Source organism: Pseudophryne corroboree, chromosome 4 (assembly GCF_028390025.1).
Source record: "Pseudophryne corroboree isolate aPseCor3 chromosome 4, aPseCor3.hap2, whole genome shotgun sequence".
Classification (NCBI taxonomy): domain Eukaryota; kingdom Metazoa; phylum Chordata; class Amphibia; order Anura; family Myobatrachidae; genus Pseudophryne; species Pseudophryne corroboree.
The window spans coordinates 657,888,672-657,904,763 of NC_086447.1; the positions used below are offsets into that span (position 1 = coordinate 657,888,672).

Sequence of the window (16,092 nt, forward strand, 5' to 3'; positions counted from 1 at the left end):
TATCAGTGTCTGCTACTTGGGACAGGGGACGTTTCTGAGACCCTGAAGGACCCTGAGACACAGCCAAAGCCACGGATTGACTCCCTGTTCTATCCCTGGACTCTGCTTTGTCCAACCTCTGATGTAATAAAGACACATTTGCATTTAAAACATTCAGCATATACACCACAATCATCTGCTCCACCTCCTCCTTAGAAGAGCCTTCCGCTTCAGACATGCCGACACACGCGTACCGATACCCCCACACACTCAGGGATATATCTATATGGAGACAATTCCCCAATAAGGCCCTTTGGAGAGACAGAGAGAGAGTATGCCAGCACACACCCAGCGCCAACTGACACTGGAAACCAATTCCCAGACAAAAACAGCGCTTTTATATAAATATACACTCACTGCGCCAATAAAAAGTGCCCCCCCCCCCCTCTTTTTAGCCCTCTGTCACCGTGTTCAGCAGGGGAGAGTCCGGGGAGCCAGCTTCTCTGCAGTGTGCTGTGGAGAAAATGGCGCTGGTTAGTACTGGAGGACCAAGCTCCGTCCCCTCAGCGGCGGGCTTCGGTCCCACTCAATTTTTCTATACTGGCGGGGGATTCTACAATATAGTGCCTCCGCAGCCCCCTATATTATTATTAGCCAGTCCCAAGAGGTTTAAAATTGCTGCCCAGGGCGCCGCCCCCCCCCCCCCCCCCTGCACCCTTCAGTGTCCGCTGTGTGTGTTGTGTGTGGGAGCAATGGCGCGCAGCGGTACCGCTGCGTGTTACCTCAGAGAAGATCTGAAGTTTTCAGCCGCCTTTGAAGTCTTCTTTCTTCTTATACTCACCCGGCTTCTATCTTCCAGCTCTGTGAGGAGGACGGCGGCGCGGCTCCGGGACGAACGGCGAGGGTGAGACCTGCGTACCGACCCTCTGGAGCTAATGGTATCCAGTAGCCTAAGAAGCAGAGCCTATAATTTAAGAATTCTGCTTCTCTCTCCTCTGTACCACGATGCAGGGAGCCTGTTGCCAGCAGTGCTCCCTGAAAATAAAAAACCTAACAAAAAATTATTTTTTCAGAGAAACTCAGGAGAGCTCCCCTGTAGTGCCCCTAGTCTCCTCTGGGCACAGGATCTAACTGAGGTCTGGAGGAGGGGCATAGAGGGAGGAGCCAGTGCACACCCATTCTAAAGTTCTTTATAGATCCCATGTCTCCTGCGGAGCCCGTCTATACCCCATGGTCCTTACGGAGTCCCCAGCATCCTCTAGGACGTAAGAGAAATAATCCTGATTCATGCCCCTTACACTATTTGTCATTTTTCCTCCTTACAGTAATGCCCAGTATACATTATGCCACACACAATAACGCCCATGACACAATATGCACACACCATAATGCCCCAGACACATTATGCCACACACCGTAATGCCTGTGACACATTATGACAGGAATCACAATGCCCGTTATACATTATGCTACACACTGCAATGCCTCTATACATTATAGCACATACAATGCCTGTGACACATTATGACACACACCGCAATGTCCGTGATACATTATGCCACACACTGCAATGACCCCGAGACATTATACCACATACCACAATGCTAGTGATATAGTATACCACACACCGTAATGCCTGTAACACATACCGCAACGCCCGTTATACATTATGCACACTGCAATGCCCCTGAGACATTATACCACAATGCCCGTGATATAGTATGCCACACACCATAATGCCTGTGACACATTATGACACACACCGCAATGTCCGTGATACATTATGCCACACACCGCAATGCCCATTACACATTAAGTCCTACAGTAAGGCTTCTAATTACTTTTAAATTACCTGCTCGTTGCCAGGGGTTTCATGCACTGGGTGTCATGCTCGTTGCCAGGGGTTTCATGCACTGGGTGTCATGCTCGTTGCCAGGGGTTTCATGCACTGGTTGTCATGCTCGTTGCCAGGGGTTTCATGCACTGAGTGTCATGCTCGTTGCCAGGGGTTTCATGCACTGGGTGTCATGCTCGTTGCCAGGGGGTAGTGCTGTTTTAGGGCTGTGCTCCCAGTGCCACATATGCCCCCAGTGCCAGAAATCCCCCCCCCCCAGTGCCAGGTACTCACATGCCCCCAGTGCCAAATATAGCCCCCCCCCCCCCCCCATGTGCCAGGTACACATATACCCCCCCAGTGCCACATATGTCCCCAGTGCCAGATATTCCCCCACAATGCCAGGTACTCACATGCCCCCAGTGCCAAATATAGCCCCCCCCCATGTGCCAGGTGCACATATACCCCCCCAGTGCCACATATGACCCCTCAATGCCACATATGCCCCCCGAAGTGCAAAATATGCTCCCCCTCCCCCTGTGCCGAATATGCTCCCCCAGTGCCAGTTAAACTCACCCCCCCCCCGCTGTTTTGTGATGGAGGGACACGGAGGGCACAGCGTGCACCTCTCCTGCGGGTCTGTTAAATGAAGTGCCGGTTCGTGAGCCAATCAGGAGGGACACAGGAGAGGCGCGCGCTGTGCCCTTCGTGTCCCTCCTTCACAGCAGCGGAGGGAAGGAGGGAGAGGAGAAGCAGATTGACATGCGGACGGCTCGTCCACATGTCAACCTGCGCTAAATCAGTGGCTGCGCCCCCGCAGCCCTGCGCCTCCAAGCCACCGCGAGGGCTGCGGCGGCAGTAGTTACGCCACTGGCTGTCACTAGCGACCCGCAGAAGCGCGCATATCATGGGTACACACTAGTCAATGTACCAATATATTGTTCTGATTTGCATCGGAACGATATGTCGTCTAGTATGTACCCGGTTTAAGAGACTGGCGTAGTGTTATACCCAACATTGTGAGAGGAGATTAATTGACATTGTAACAGATGGTGGAAGGAGAAAACCAGTTATACGGGTGTATTCAACTACTGTTGGAATTCCCGACTTGTCGGAAAAACGTCAGTTTCCAACTTCTTTAGGTCGAATCTGGATTCGACCTATTCAAGTCAATTGCCGTTTTTCCGACTTGTCAGAAAACACATGGATCGGCGGATTAGCCGTGGATCCACGTATTTTGTCTAATTTGCAGGCGTTTCATAGGTTTTTGGCCCATTTTCGACAATGCCGATACGACTTTAAAAAGAAAGTTGGATCGGCATTGTCGAAAATGCCCGCAAATTGAATAGTGCAGTATCGGATCCTCTCCGTCGGAGAGGATCCGACACCAATTGAATACACTCCATAGTATGTAACACTGTACATAACAGCTAATGTTTAAATTGCCTACTGTAGATATTATCAGGCTAATAATATTTGTTTTTAATATTAGGCATAATATAGATAAAAACAAAGGGGCATATCCAAGTAGCTGCGGTATTTACCCCGCAGCTAATTGTCGTCTCGATAGGGAGGCCAATCCCGGGATCGGCGGGACCCCGGGATTTAGGCCCAAAAACGGCCGGGATTCAATCACGGGATTGGAAGCTCCAATCCCGGGGACTGAGGGATCAGCGTTGAGCGTCCTCAGGACGCTCAGACGCTGCCCGGCTCCCTCCTCCTGTCTCCCCCTGCGCAGCGTGACCTGTGACTGAGGTCACGCTGCGCTTTCAGCAGCCGCCGAGCCAGAAAGTACGGCGGTCTTCACCCGCCGCCTCCTCCCGGCTCACCCTGTACTCAACCGCTGCCTCCTCCCGGCTCCCCTACACTCACCCGCCGGCTCCTCATCACCCGCTACCTGGCTGTGCAGGTACGTGGTTTTTTTATGTCTGCAGGGCGGGAGGGGCGGGGAGTGGGGGGCGCCGGACACAGTCTAAAGCCAATCCCGGGATTGACCATTTTTCAATCCCGATACCCGGGATTGAAAAAATGGCCCGGGATTGGCTTCCCTAGTCTCGTACCTATTCAGTTAGAACCTGTATCTGTGTTGAATTGCACCCTTGGGATTTAAGACACGGGGAAACCCTGCATTCATTTTACGCGGGATCTATGGGTTAGCGTGAGGGGAAAATCCTAAAATAACAGACTAGCTCTAGGCGTGGACCTATAAACTTTTCACTGTGCCTAACTGGATATGATCCAAAGCTTATTTTAGAAGAAGGAAAAAAAAAAAAGTATAGGAGACCAAAAAGTAATCTTCATGACACACTGTAGCTTGGGGACCACTCAAAAAAATTATACAAAGCAGAGCTTTAAAGCAATCAACCAAACAGCGATCAATGGGCCCAATTCAATTCTAAGAGAGTTGAACAGCACCCGGAATTAGCTCCTGCGGCTATTCAATACAGCACCCTGTGTAACCCGAAGACCGTGGGGGGCGAGCAGAAATCCGACAAAAGTGCGGGTGCTATAATGATTTCTGCCCTTAGCATGGCTGTAATAGCGTCACGCCGTGCACTTAAGTTGGAGAATGACGGTTATCCTGACAAAACACCCTATTTAGTCCGGGAGAACAGGCATACTCCGACTTACCATTGCGCTTTATTGAACAGCCATGGGAGCTAATCCCCGGCACTATTCAACTATAGTTTAGAATTGAATCGAGCCCATTCAGTATTATAGTAAAAAGCACAACATTCGCACGCAGACTTTTCCTAATGGATAAGAGGTCACAAAAGTGCTTTGTTTAATTTTAGTACCGTCGCCTGAATATGAACTAATATTATGCGCTTACTACAGTAAGCATCAATGATGATCCCCATGTTTACAGCTGTTCAAGTTCTGTTCCCTATTATATGTTTTTAGTATCTTAGTAATCATGCTCAGATCTGTGTACTTGGCTAGGTCAGCAATGGTACTACCTGCTTGTACATTTATCAATCCAAACATCAGCTGGGGGGGGTGGAAGATGAGGGGTGCATTAGTACCAAATTTGAGAAACAGTGAAAGAATGAATGTTCCTTCTAAATCTCCACTGTCACCAACAGCTATCATTTAATCCGGGATCCGGTCGTTAGGTCGACAGTAAGTAGGTCAACACTGTTTAGGTCGACCACTATTGGTTGACAGTAAGTAGGTTGACATGTTTTCTCGGTCGACAGGGACTCTAGGTAGGCATGTTCTAGGTCGACACGAGTTTTTAATTTTTAATTTTTTTTTTTTCATACTTTACAATCCACACGGACTACAATTGGGAACGGTAACCTGTGCCGAGCGTAGGCACCTTGCCCAAACCATAGCGAGTGAGGCAAAACTGTGCACTAATTGGGGTTCCCAGTCACTGTACGGATAAAACGACACAAAAAAAAAAAAGTTTAAAAACAAAAAAACAAAACAAAAAAAAAAACTCATGTTGACCTAGTACATGTCGACCTAAGTCTAAATAGGATTTAAATTACCTACCGGTAAAACCTTTTCTCGTAGTTCGTAGAGGATGCTGGGGTCCACATTAGTACCATGAGGTATAGACGGGTCCACTAGGAGCCACTGGCACTTTAAGAGTTTGAGAGTGTGGGCTGGCTCCTCCCTCTATGCCCCTCCTACCAGACTCAGTCTAGAAACTGTGCCCGAGACGACGGACAACTTCGAGAGAAGGATTTTACACAGATAATGGCGAGATTCACACCAGCTCTCACACACACACACACACACACACACACAAGGCTAACCAGCTTGAAACATCAGAAACAGTACTTAACCAAGCACTAAGCAGTACTGAACTAAGTAACCACTGCAGGATCACGAAGCGCTGGGCGGGAGCCCAGCATCCTCTACGGACTATGAGAAAAAGGATTTACCGGTAGGAAATTAAAATCCTATTTTCTCTTACGCCCTAGAGCAGGGCTGGCCAAACCGGTCCTCGAGATCTACCAACAGTTCACATTTTCCAGACTACCTAGCTGGTGCACAGGTGTAGTCATTACTAATTAAGATGTGCTGCATTCATTCCTAACTGACAATTCTACAGATCTCCAGGAGGCCTGGAAAACATGCACTGTTGGTAGATCTCGAGGACCGGTTTGGCCAGCCCTGTCCTAGAGGATGCTGGGGTCCACATTAGTACCATGGGGATGTACCAAAGCTCCCAGAACGGGAGGGAGAGCGCGGATGCTCCTGCAGAACGGATTGACCAAACTTCAGGTCCTCAGCGGCCAAAGTATCGAACTTGTAGAACCTTGAAAACTTGTTTGAACCAGACCAAGTAGCTGCTCGGCAAAGCTGTAAAGCCGAGAAACCCTGGGCAGCCGCCCAGGAAGAAGCCACCTTACGAGTAAAGTGGGCCTTAACAGACGTAGGATACGGCAATACAGGTTGAGTATCCCTTATCCAAAATGCTTGGGACCAGAGGAATTTTGGATATCGGATTTTTCTGTATTTTGGAATAATTGCATACCATAACAAGATATTATGGTGATGGGACCTAAATCTAAGCACAGAATGCATTTATGTTTCATATACACCTTATACACACAGCCTGAAGGTCATTTTAGCCAATATTTTTTATAACTGTGCATTAAACAAAGTGTGTGTACACTGAGCCATCAAAAAACAAAGGTTTCACTATCTCAGTCTCACTCAAAAAAGTCCGTATTTCGGAATATTTGGATATGGGATACTCAACCTGTACTGCTGTAGAATACGCATGCTGGATAGTGAACCTAATCCAGCAAGAGATCGTCTGCTTAGAAGCAGGACACCCAAAGTTTCCTAGGATCATACAGGACAAACAGAGAGTCCGTTTTTCTGTGACGAGCAGTCCACTTCACATAGGATTTCAGAGCCCTCCAAGGACATCCAAGAACTTTGATGAAATTGAGGAGTCATTAGCAACTGGCACCACAATAGGTTGGTTGATATGAAATGCTGACACAACCTGCGGAAGGAACTGCTGACGTGTCCGGAGCTCAGCTCTATCTTCATGGAAGATCAAGCAGAGGATCTTACAAGACAAAGCCCCCAGCTCCGACACACGTCTAGCAGAAGCTAAGGTCAACAAAGTGACAGCCTTCCATGTGAGAAACTTGACCTCAACCTCCTGCAGAGGATCGAACCAATCCGATTGGAGAAACTGCAGCACCACGTCAAGATCCCATGGTGCCGTAGGTGGCACAAAGGGAGGCTGGATGTGCAAAACCCCTTTCAAAAAGGTCTGAACCTCCGGGAGAGAAGCCAACTGTTTCTGGAAGAAAATAGATAGGGCAGAAATCTGGACCTTTACGGATCCCAACCTCAGGCCCATATCCACACCTGTTTGCAGGAAGAGGAGAAAACGTCCCAGTTGAAACTCCACCGTAGGAAACTTCTTGGACTCACACCAAGATACATATTTTCTCCAAATACGATGGTAATGCTTAGACGTTACGCATTTCCTAGCCTGTATCAGGGTAGGAATAACCTTGTTCGGAATGCCCTTCCGAGCTAATATCTGGCGTTCAACCTCCATGACGTCAAACAAAGCCACGGTAAGTCTTGATAACCGAACGGCCCCTGCTGCAGCAGGTCCTCCCAAAGAGGAAGAGGCCTTGGCTCTTCCAGCAGTATATCCAGAAGATCCGCGTACCAAGCCCTTCTTAGCCAGTCTGGAGCAAAGAGGATCGCCTGAACTCTTGTTCTCCTTATGAGTGTTAGAACTCTTGGAATGAGTGGAAGTGGAGGAAACACGTATACCGACTGGAACACCCACGGAGTGACAAGGGCGTCCACCACCACGGCTTACGGGTCCCTCGACCTGGAACAATATCGCCAAAGCTTCTTTGTCAGCGTCCGGAGTCTAACCGGTACGCTGGGGCCACGGGGCTGGCTTCATTGGCGATGTGCGGGCAGCGGCGGAGGTGGGCTGCTGCGCCGGATCCGTGGGCAGCAGTAGCGGCGGTAAGGGGGACTGCTCGTGGCGGCGGGACACCGCTACAGCGGGTCGCTCTTGCTGAGCCGTTGCGAGGAGACCAGGGGCAGTGAGCATTGTGGCTTTGCAAAAAGGTCTGCATTACTGGGCGCCGCCATGTTGGAGACCAAGTTTTAAGTATAGTTCCTGTTTCCAGATTCTTCTAGCCAATCCAGGGGAAGCTCTCCCTATAAAAGGGGGCTGGTTTAGGACAGGGATGCCAGTGCTTCAAGTTACAACCCTGTTGTAGGTGCTTTAGCCTGTGCTCCCAGGATTCCTGTTGTATTTTGGTTCCTCCTGATCCTGCTTGGTCGGTTCTCTGTTGCTGCTGCAGCCCTGCCGTTTCTAGCCTGCTACTGCCTGTGGAAGCGCCCCTGGGAAACCCGGTCCAGTAAGACTCTTTGGGCACAGTCGGCCCCGGGTCTTCTGCCTAGTCTTTCAAGCCACACTCCACAGATCTCCTTCACCAGCCACGCCTCTGTACCACCGACCACAGCCTGCAGATTATCTTCAGCCTCGTTTTCCAAACCACAGTCCTTGTCTCAAGCCACGTCTTCAACCACCATCCACAGTTCATCATCTACAGCAGAGGTTCTCAAACTCGGTCCTCGTGGGCCCACACAGTGCATGTTTTGCAGGTAACCCAGCAGGTGCACAGGTGTATTAATTACTCACTGACACATTTTAAAAAGGTCCACAGGTGGAGCTAATTATTTCACTTGCGATTCTGTGAGGAGACCTGCAAAACATGCACTGTGTGGGCCCACGAGGACCAAGTTTGAGAACCTCTGATCTACAGTCTCGTCTTACAAATCACAGTCCTTCGCCTCCAGCCACATCTCTAACCATTGTGCCCCAGCCTCGGTTCTCTACCTCAGCCCTGTACATAAATACTTTCCATTGACTCTCAAACCCCGCCTACGTTCTTCATTGCTCCGTGTCCCATGCGAAGGAACTCTATCCAGCCCCCTCATCTGGTTCATTCACAGCCTGCTACCTCCTCGGGCAAATCTCAGCTGCCGGATCCTCAAACTCTGAAAGACGTGACATTCTTGTTGAGACGAGAGGCCATCATGTCTATTTGAGGTACACCCCAAAGATCTGTCACCTCCATGAACACCTCCGGATGGAGTCCCCACTCTCCTGGATGGAGATAGTGTCTGCTGAGGAAGTCCGCTTCCCAGGTGTCTACTCCCGGAATGAAGATTGCTGACAGTGCCAACACGTGTTTTTCTGCCCAGAGGATGATTCTTGTTACCTCTGACATTGCAGCTCTGCTCTTCGTTCCGCCCTGTCGGTTTATGTAAGCCACTGTCGTTACATTGTCCGACTGTACTTGAATGACTCGATATCGCAGAAGATGAGCCACTTGGAGAAGACCGTTGTAGACGGCTCTCCGTTCCAGAATGTTTATTGGTAGGCCGGCTTCCAGACTTGACCACCTTCCTTGGTAGGTCTCCCCTTGAGTGACTGTGCCCCAGCCCCGGAGACTTGCATCCATGGTTAGAAGGATCCAGTCCTGATTCCCGAACCTGCGGCCCTCCAGAAGGTGAGGTAACTGTAGCCACCAGAGGAGTGAAATCCTGGTCTTCGGCGACAGACGTATTCTCTGGTGCATGTGCAGATGAGATCCCAACCACTTGTCCAGGAGATCCAGTTGGAAGGGTCGAGCATGAAACCTCCCATACTGCAAAGCCTTCCCCAGAAGTCGAATGCACTGATGAACCCGGGCTGGCTTCAGGACGTCCCGGACCACTGTTTGTATCACCAACGCTTTTTCCTCCGGGAGAAATGCCCTCTGCACTTCCGTGTCGAGGATCATTCCCAGAAAGGACAACCTCCTGGTCGGCTCCAAATGTGATTTTGGAAGATTCAGAATCCAAACCGTGTTCCCCGAGTAGGTGGGTCGTGAGAACAATGGACTGTAACAGCTTCTCCTTGGACGATGCCTTTATCAGCAGATCGTCCAGATACGGAATTATATTCACCCCCTGTCTGCGGAGGAGAACAATCATCTCCGCCATCACCTTGGTGAATACCCTCGGTGCTGTGGACAGGCAGAATGCCAGGGCCTGGAACTGAAAATGATTAACAGTGCGAATCGGAGAAAAGCTTGATGCGGCGGCCAAATCTGAATGTGTAGGTATGCATCCTTGATTATCCAGGAATACCAGAAATTCCCCCTCCTCCAGACCTGATATCACCGCTCTCACAGACTCCATTTTGAATTTGAACTCCCTCAGAAAGGGATTTAGCGATTTTAAGTTCAAAATGGGCTTGATCGAAGCATCCGGTTTCGGTACCACGAAAGGGTTCGAATAGTAACCTTTGTTTTGCAAATGGGGTGGAACTGGTACAATGACCTGTGACTCCACCAACTTTTGGATGGCTTCCTGTAGGATAGCCCTGTCCGCCAGCAAAGCTGGCAAGCCTGATTTGAAGAATCGGTGAGGAGGGAGATCTTGAAACTCCAGCCTGTATCCCTGGGACACAATATCTTGTACCCAGGGATCCAGGCCGGACGACACCCATACATGGCTGAAATGCCCGAGTCTCGCCCTCACCGGCCCCACCTCCAGGCCGCGCTGTCCACAGTCATGCTGAGGACTTTGGCGTACCTGAAGCAGGCTTCTGTTCCTGGAAACCCGCCACAGCAGGTTCCTTGGATTTTGTCCGACCTCCTCTAAAGAAGAAGGTTGTTGGACAGCTTGGCCTTTCTTGTTTTAGCAACCTGATAGGACTGTGAGGCAGCTGAAGAAAAAGGTTTCTTCATAGCAGGCGCAGCTGAGGGAAGAAAAGGTGACTTACCCGCTGTAGCCATGGAAATCCACGCATTCAACGCTTCCCCAAAGAGAGCTGGCCTGTGTAGGGTAGGGTCTCCACACCTCTCCTGGATTCCGCGTCGGCAGACCACTGGCGCAGCCAAAGTCCTCGACGAGCTGAGACAGACATGGAAGATATCCCTGCAGCAGTTGAACCCAGGTGTTGCATGGATTCCACCATAAATCCTGAAGACTCCTGAATGTCACTTAAAAACAATTCAACGTCACTTTTATCCATTGAATCCAAATCCTCAAGTAATGTGCCTGACCACTTTACTATAGCTTTGGAAATCCATGCACAGGCAATAGTAGGACATAGTATCGCCCCTGAAGCCGTGCATATGAATTTGAGCGTAGTGTCAATTTTGCGATCAGCCGGTTCTTTTAACGCAGTAGATCCGGGGAACAAGTAAAACCACCTTTTTTGAGAGTCTGGATACAGACGCGTCAACTGTGGGTGGGTTTTCCAATTTTTTCCTATCCTCAGGGAAAGGGAAGGCAACCAGAACCTTTCTAGAGATCTGCATTTTTTCTATGGGTTTTCCCAGGCTTTTTCAAATATAGCATTTAATTCCTTAGACGCAGCGAAGCTTTCTTATTGTCAGTAAGCCTCCTCAACCTGCTCAGGTGTTGTATTAGCAATATTCAACACATCTCTAATGGCCTCTATCATCAACTGCACCCCTTTTGCAAGAGATGCCGCCACCCGCAGCACATACCCATCACCGTCTGCCGCATCAGAATAGGTATCATTGTCATCTTGAATAATTTAGGCAAGAGCACGTTTTTGGGAGCATACAGTAGGGGGCCCTGAGGTAACAGAACCGGACCAAACTGCCATAGAGTTCTATAAAACCTGAGTTGCAGATTCATTTTGTGCAACTCTAGTAGAAATCTGAGAAATCATACTTTTAATAGTGGCTAACCACTCAGGCTCCCTTGTTGGGACCTGTGCTAACACAATGCAATCCTGATTACATGGAATGGGATCAACCTGAGAGGACATATCCTCTGCAGCATATGACACAGAGTCCCTGGACATAGCTTAATGGAGACTACAAACACTCCACACACCCACAGGGAAGGGGCAGACAGAGCTTCCCCCCTAAGAATGGCAAAAGAGACACAGAGATTGGAGCCAACCCACACACAGCGCCTCAGGATATAAGATAGCTGGAGCTGATTTGGAGGGACAGCTCTCACTGACATCGCTTCTGCAGGCAGGAAAATGGCGCTGAACTCTGCTGGGTCCGCTCTGAGGAGAAGCTCCGCCCCCTTCAATGGCGCTGTCTTCCCGCTCTTCTGAAGATTATACTGGCCTGATTAATTGTGCTGGCAGTGATCCTGGGACCCTGAAAGGCTTGGAGGTCAGTGTAGGGTGTATGCGCTGGCTCAGGGCGCCCCTCACAGCACCGCACCATGTACCGCTGAGCCCCGGAGCGCAGTTAGTACTGCGCTCCATACCCTGTTGCCGCCATCTTCACACCGGCTCCCCGTTTGCCTGGGGGGCCGGTGACTAACTCGCCACAGATCTTCTGGCTCTGTAAGGGGGTGGCGGCATGCTGCTGGGGTTAGCAATCCCCTGTGGCGGGAACATTCGATCCCCTCAGGAGCTCAGTGTCCTGTCAGCGGAGATAGTGGCTCAGACCCCACAGGGCGGACACTACTCCCCCCCCCTTAGTCCCTCGAAGCAGGGAGGCTGTTGCCAGCAGCCTCCCTGTGGCTAAACTCTATTAAAAATAATAAAACTAAAAGAACTCCTATGGAGCTCCCCTAGCTGTGACCGGCTCCTCCGGGAACATTTTCTAAACGGAGTCTGGTAGGAAGGGCATAGAGGGAGCAGCCAGCCCACACTCTCAAAATCTTAAAGTGCCAATGGCTCCTAGTGGACCCGTCTATACCCCATGGTACTAATGTGGACCCCAGCATCCTCTAGGATGTAAGAGAAATCTACTTAACATACCACACCCATTTCATCCACCCTCAAGCAGGCTTCTCAGTACAGCAATGTCTCCGAGGCTCCCTGATAGCAGAACAACCAATGGAAAGCCATACTCAGAAACTTTGTTTTTTCTGATCAGTTCTCCCCTTCAAACCCCAGCCCCGCTGTGCAAATAAATAAGTGATATTTAATAATGCATTATAAATGTATTCCAATTAAACCCAAAGTAAAATTAACAAAGAGTGCAAGCTGTGGTAATAAATGCTATAGTGAACACACTTGAAACTGTGTTATGCTCCCATAAACACAGCTACGCATTCGGCTTACAGTACATGCATTTCAAAAGCATAAGGATCAAACTACAAATCCAGAAGGACCTAAATGACAGAAGGTATGGTCACTGGTTCTATGTAGACTGTAAAATTCTGACATAAATTATGCATTCTTCACAGTTCCATAAACGCATTTACAGCAATACATTATTCAGAAGCCATCCAACTGCAAAACTATAATATATATATATATATATATATATACACATATACACACACACACACACACACACACACACAGTTTTGTTTTTTAAATAGAAGGCTCCAATGACATGAAGGATAGACATGAGTTGTACAGATAGAATACAAATCATGCACTAAATGACAAGCAGGTTATTTGAAATGACAGCTATGTGGTAACGTTCTGCTCCCGTTTTCCGGTGTTACTCCGCATTCCTCATCAGCAATACCCTAGAGTAAAGTAATATACATACATCTCAACTCATTGCGATGGGATACAAATAAGCCATAAACCCGTGCTAAACCTACAATGACATCAAGTGTGAAGCTCGACGGAAGATGATTCCCTTCAGGAACCATATATACCCTTAACCTGCCGCCCATGTCACTCTGCGTTCTCAGTTATCACTCTTCTGTCCATCCTTCTATGACTGAGACATTATATATACACAGATGACGGCTCCTTCAGCGTTCACCTACCAAGTACTACTCCTACTGGCCCCCGTTATGTCCGGGATCTCCCCTCCGCTCTCTCTGCGTAACCAGCAACCGAGATAATAATAACAGAGCCGAGGCCACCTAGGCGGCGTCACGTGACACACCCGGCCTCACGTCATTCCCTGGAGAGGGGAGGGAGCTCAGGCACGGGAGGAGGGGGACACCGCGCACAGCATGCTGGGTAGCATCCGCTGACCTGCGTTACCGGATACACTACCGCCAGGATGTACTGAGCGTTTTGTCCGCACTGCGCATGCGTAGTTTTCTTGCTGCAGCATTTTGCAGTTTCATAAAAAAGTTTTGTATAAAATAATACAATACTGATAGTTTGTATACCTCCCAACATGACCCTCTCCAGGAGGGACACAATGCTCTGCTTCTGGACTTTTCTCTTAATTTATGAATACCCGCACCTGTGTGGAACAGGTTAGTGGATAAGAAAGGTGTTTCACCACAGGTGGTGGCAATTATACATTAAGAGGGAAGTCCAGGAGCAGAACATTCTGTCCAGGAGGAGAGGGTCATGTTGGGAGGTATGAGTTTGCACTTTTCTGTGTATAATTAATGTACCCAGAAATGACAGTTCTCCACAGTTTACGCATAGTAGCCGACTCACCCTAAATTAAATTTCCAGGGATAGTAGTCCCCAGGGGTGTATCTTCCTATTGGCCAGGATGGCACTCGCCAGGGGCGCCAGCCGAGTAGGGGCGCCATTCAGAGGTGCTACCCGCGGGCAGTAGGTAGATTCACTTTTAGAGGCAGCAGCAATCCCTCCAACTCTGTGTAGTTCCTCACCAGCAGGGATGGTCAGCTGGGGAGGTGTAGTTTATGTAGAGTTTCTTGTCTGTATTGTGGTGCGGCGCTGGACCCCGGCGCCAATTACAGTGGCTGCTGCTGCATTCTTTGGCCATTAATGGCCATCCCTGCTGTTTAGGAACTACACGGGGGTGGGGCGATAGCTGTTGCCTCTAAAAGTGAATCTACCTAAAAGTGCTGCCTTTAATAATAAAATCAACATGGGGGCATGTGTGTCTCTGGCACTGTGGGGGCATACGTGTCTCTGGCACTGTGGGGGCATACGTGTCTCTGGCACTGTGGGGGCATACATGTCTGGCACTGTGGGGGCATTTGAGTGTCTGGCACTGTAGGGGCATATGAGTGTCTGGCTCGGTGGGGGCATGTGTATCTGGCACTGTGGGGGCATATGTGTATCTGGCACTATACTCGGAGGCATTATGTGTATCTGGCACTGCACTACTGGGGTCATTATGTGTAACTGGCACTATACTTGGGGACATTATGTGCATCTGACACTATACTGGGGACATTATGTGTAATGAGAACTACTGTGGTATTGTGTGTAAGGTTGCTAATTGTGTGTGTGCGCATGTGTAGGGGGTGTGATTATATATTTATGGTTTGATATAATATAAAATTGTGAGGCCACGCCCACTTTGCCAGGAGCGTGCACACCTTCTCATATATATATATATATATGGGCACGGCTGTGTGGCATAATGTGTATAAGGGGTACTACTGTGTAGCATAACGTGAATAATGCACATTACTGTGCTGTGTAATGTGAGTAAGGCACACTACTGTGGTGTAATTTGAATTGGGGTACTATTGAGTGGCCACACCCCTTTTTTGGCACACGTGCCTTCCCTATTTCAAATATGGGGGGAGGGCACCAGTCCTTTACTTTGCCAGGGGCGCTCGGACACCTAAATACACTCCTGGTAGTCCCATTCACATCTGAATTTTAAACTAGGGATGGCCATGGATGGCTCTAATTGAAGGGGAAATAGACTCAACTCTTCCATTAATAGGTAATGGTTTTTAAAACCATCGGTAGAAAGTCATTCATGGTTTAGCCATCGTTGGCTAGTGCTGTGCATAAGAAGACTTTGGTTTGACCATGTCGATTTTATATTAAAACAGAAAGCTATACCTTTATACACACTTTTACCATGGAGCTGCTGAGGCCGCTAGACTTAATGTGTACTCTACGTACTTTGTACGCTATTTGCGTACAGAGTCCCGTACCTTGTACGGACTTAGCGTACAAACGCCGCGCTGGGGTTACAAAGTACACACAGTGCGCACCCACCCAGAGATATACTTTAAACCTTAGTAGTAATGCAATGCAATGATATTACACCTTAAACCTTAGGCAGCAAAGCACTGCAATGATGTTACACCTTAAACCTTATGCAGCGCTGACGGTACAAAGTACCCGCAGCGCATACACACCTTATTAATACACTTTAGAACCTTATACAGTTAGGTAATGTAATACACTTTAAACCCTAGCAAGGAAATGAGGACACAACACCGATTTGTAGTTAATCACTGGGTTCCGACACCACAGAGTTATATATCTGAAAGGGGGTTAACAATACAATTTATGCACTACAATACAACAGAGTAAATGGCTACAGTCAATGTACATACGTGAGAATATTCGCATGCGCTTCCCGGTCCGGTCCTCCGCTATCAGGTTGAAAGCGTTGAGAGCCTTGTGT

At 48.9% G+C, this 16,092-nt stretch overlaps 1 protein-coding gene across 3 annotated transcripts in view; it reads right to left on the bottom strand.

The window, feature by feature from the left end:
* Positions 1 to 13,771, bottom strand: part of CNST (consortin, connexin sorting protein) — a 451,308-nt gene extending 437,537 nt beyond the window's left edge. Inside the window, exon 1 of one of the 3 annotated variants that reach the window (XM_063917791.1) lies at positions 13,550 to 13,771. The gene's annotated coding sequence lies outside the window, so the exon portion shown is untranslated. Of the gene's footprint in view, positions 1 to 13,378; positions 13,465 to 13,549 lie in introns of those variants that run through there. The other 2 variants (XM_063917788.1, XM_063917790.1) reach the window with 2 other exon arrangements.
* Between the last annotated feature and the right edge of the window lie 2,321 nt (positions 13,772 to 16,092).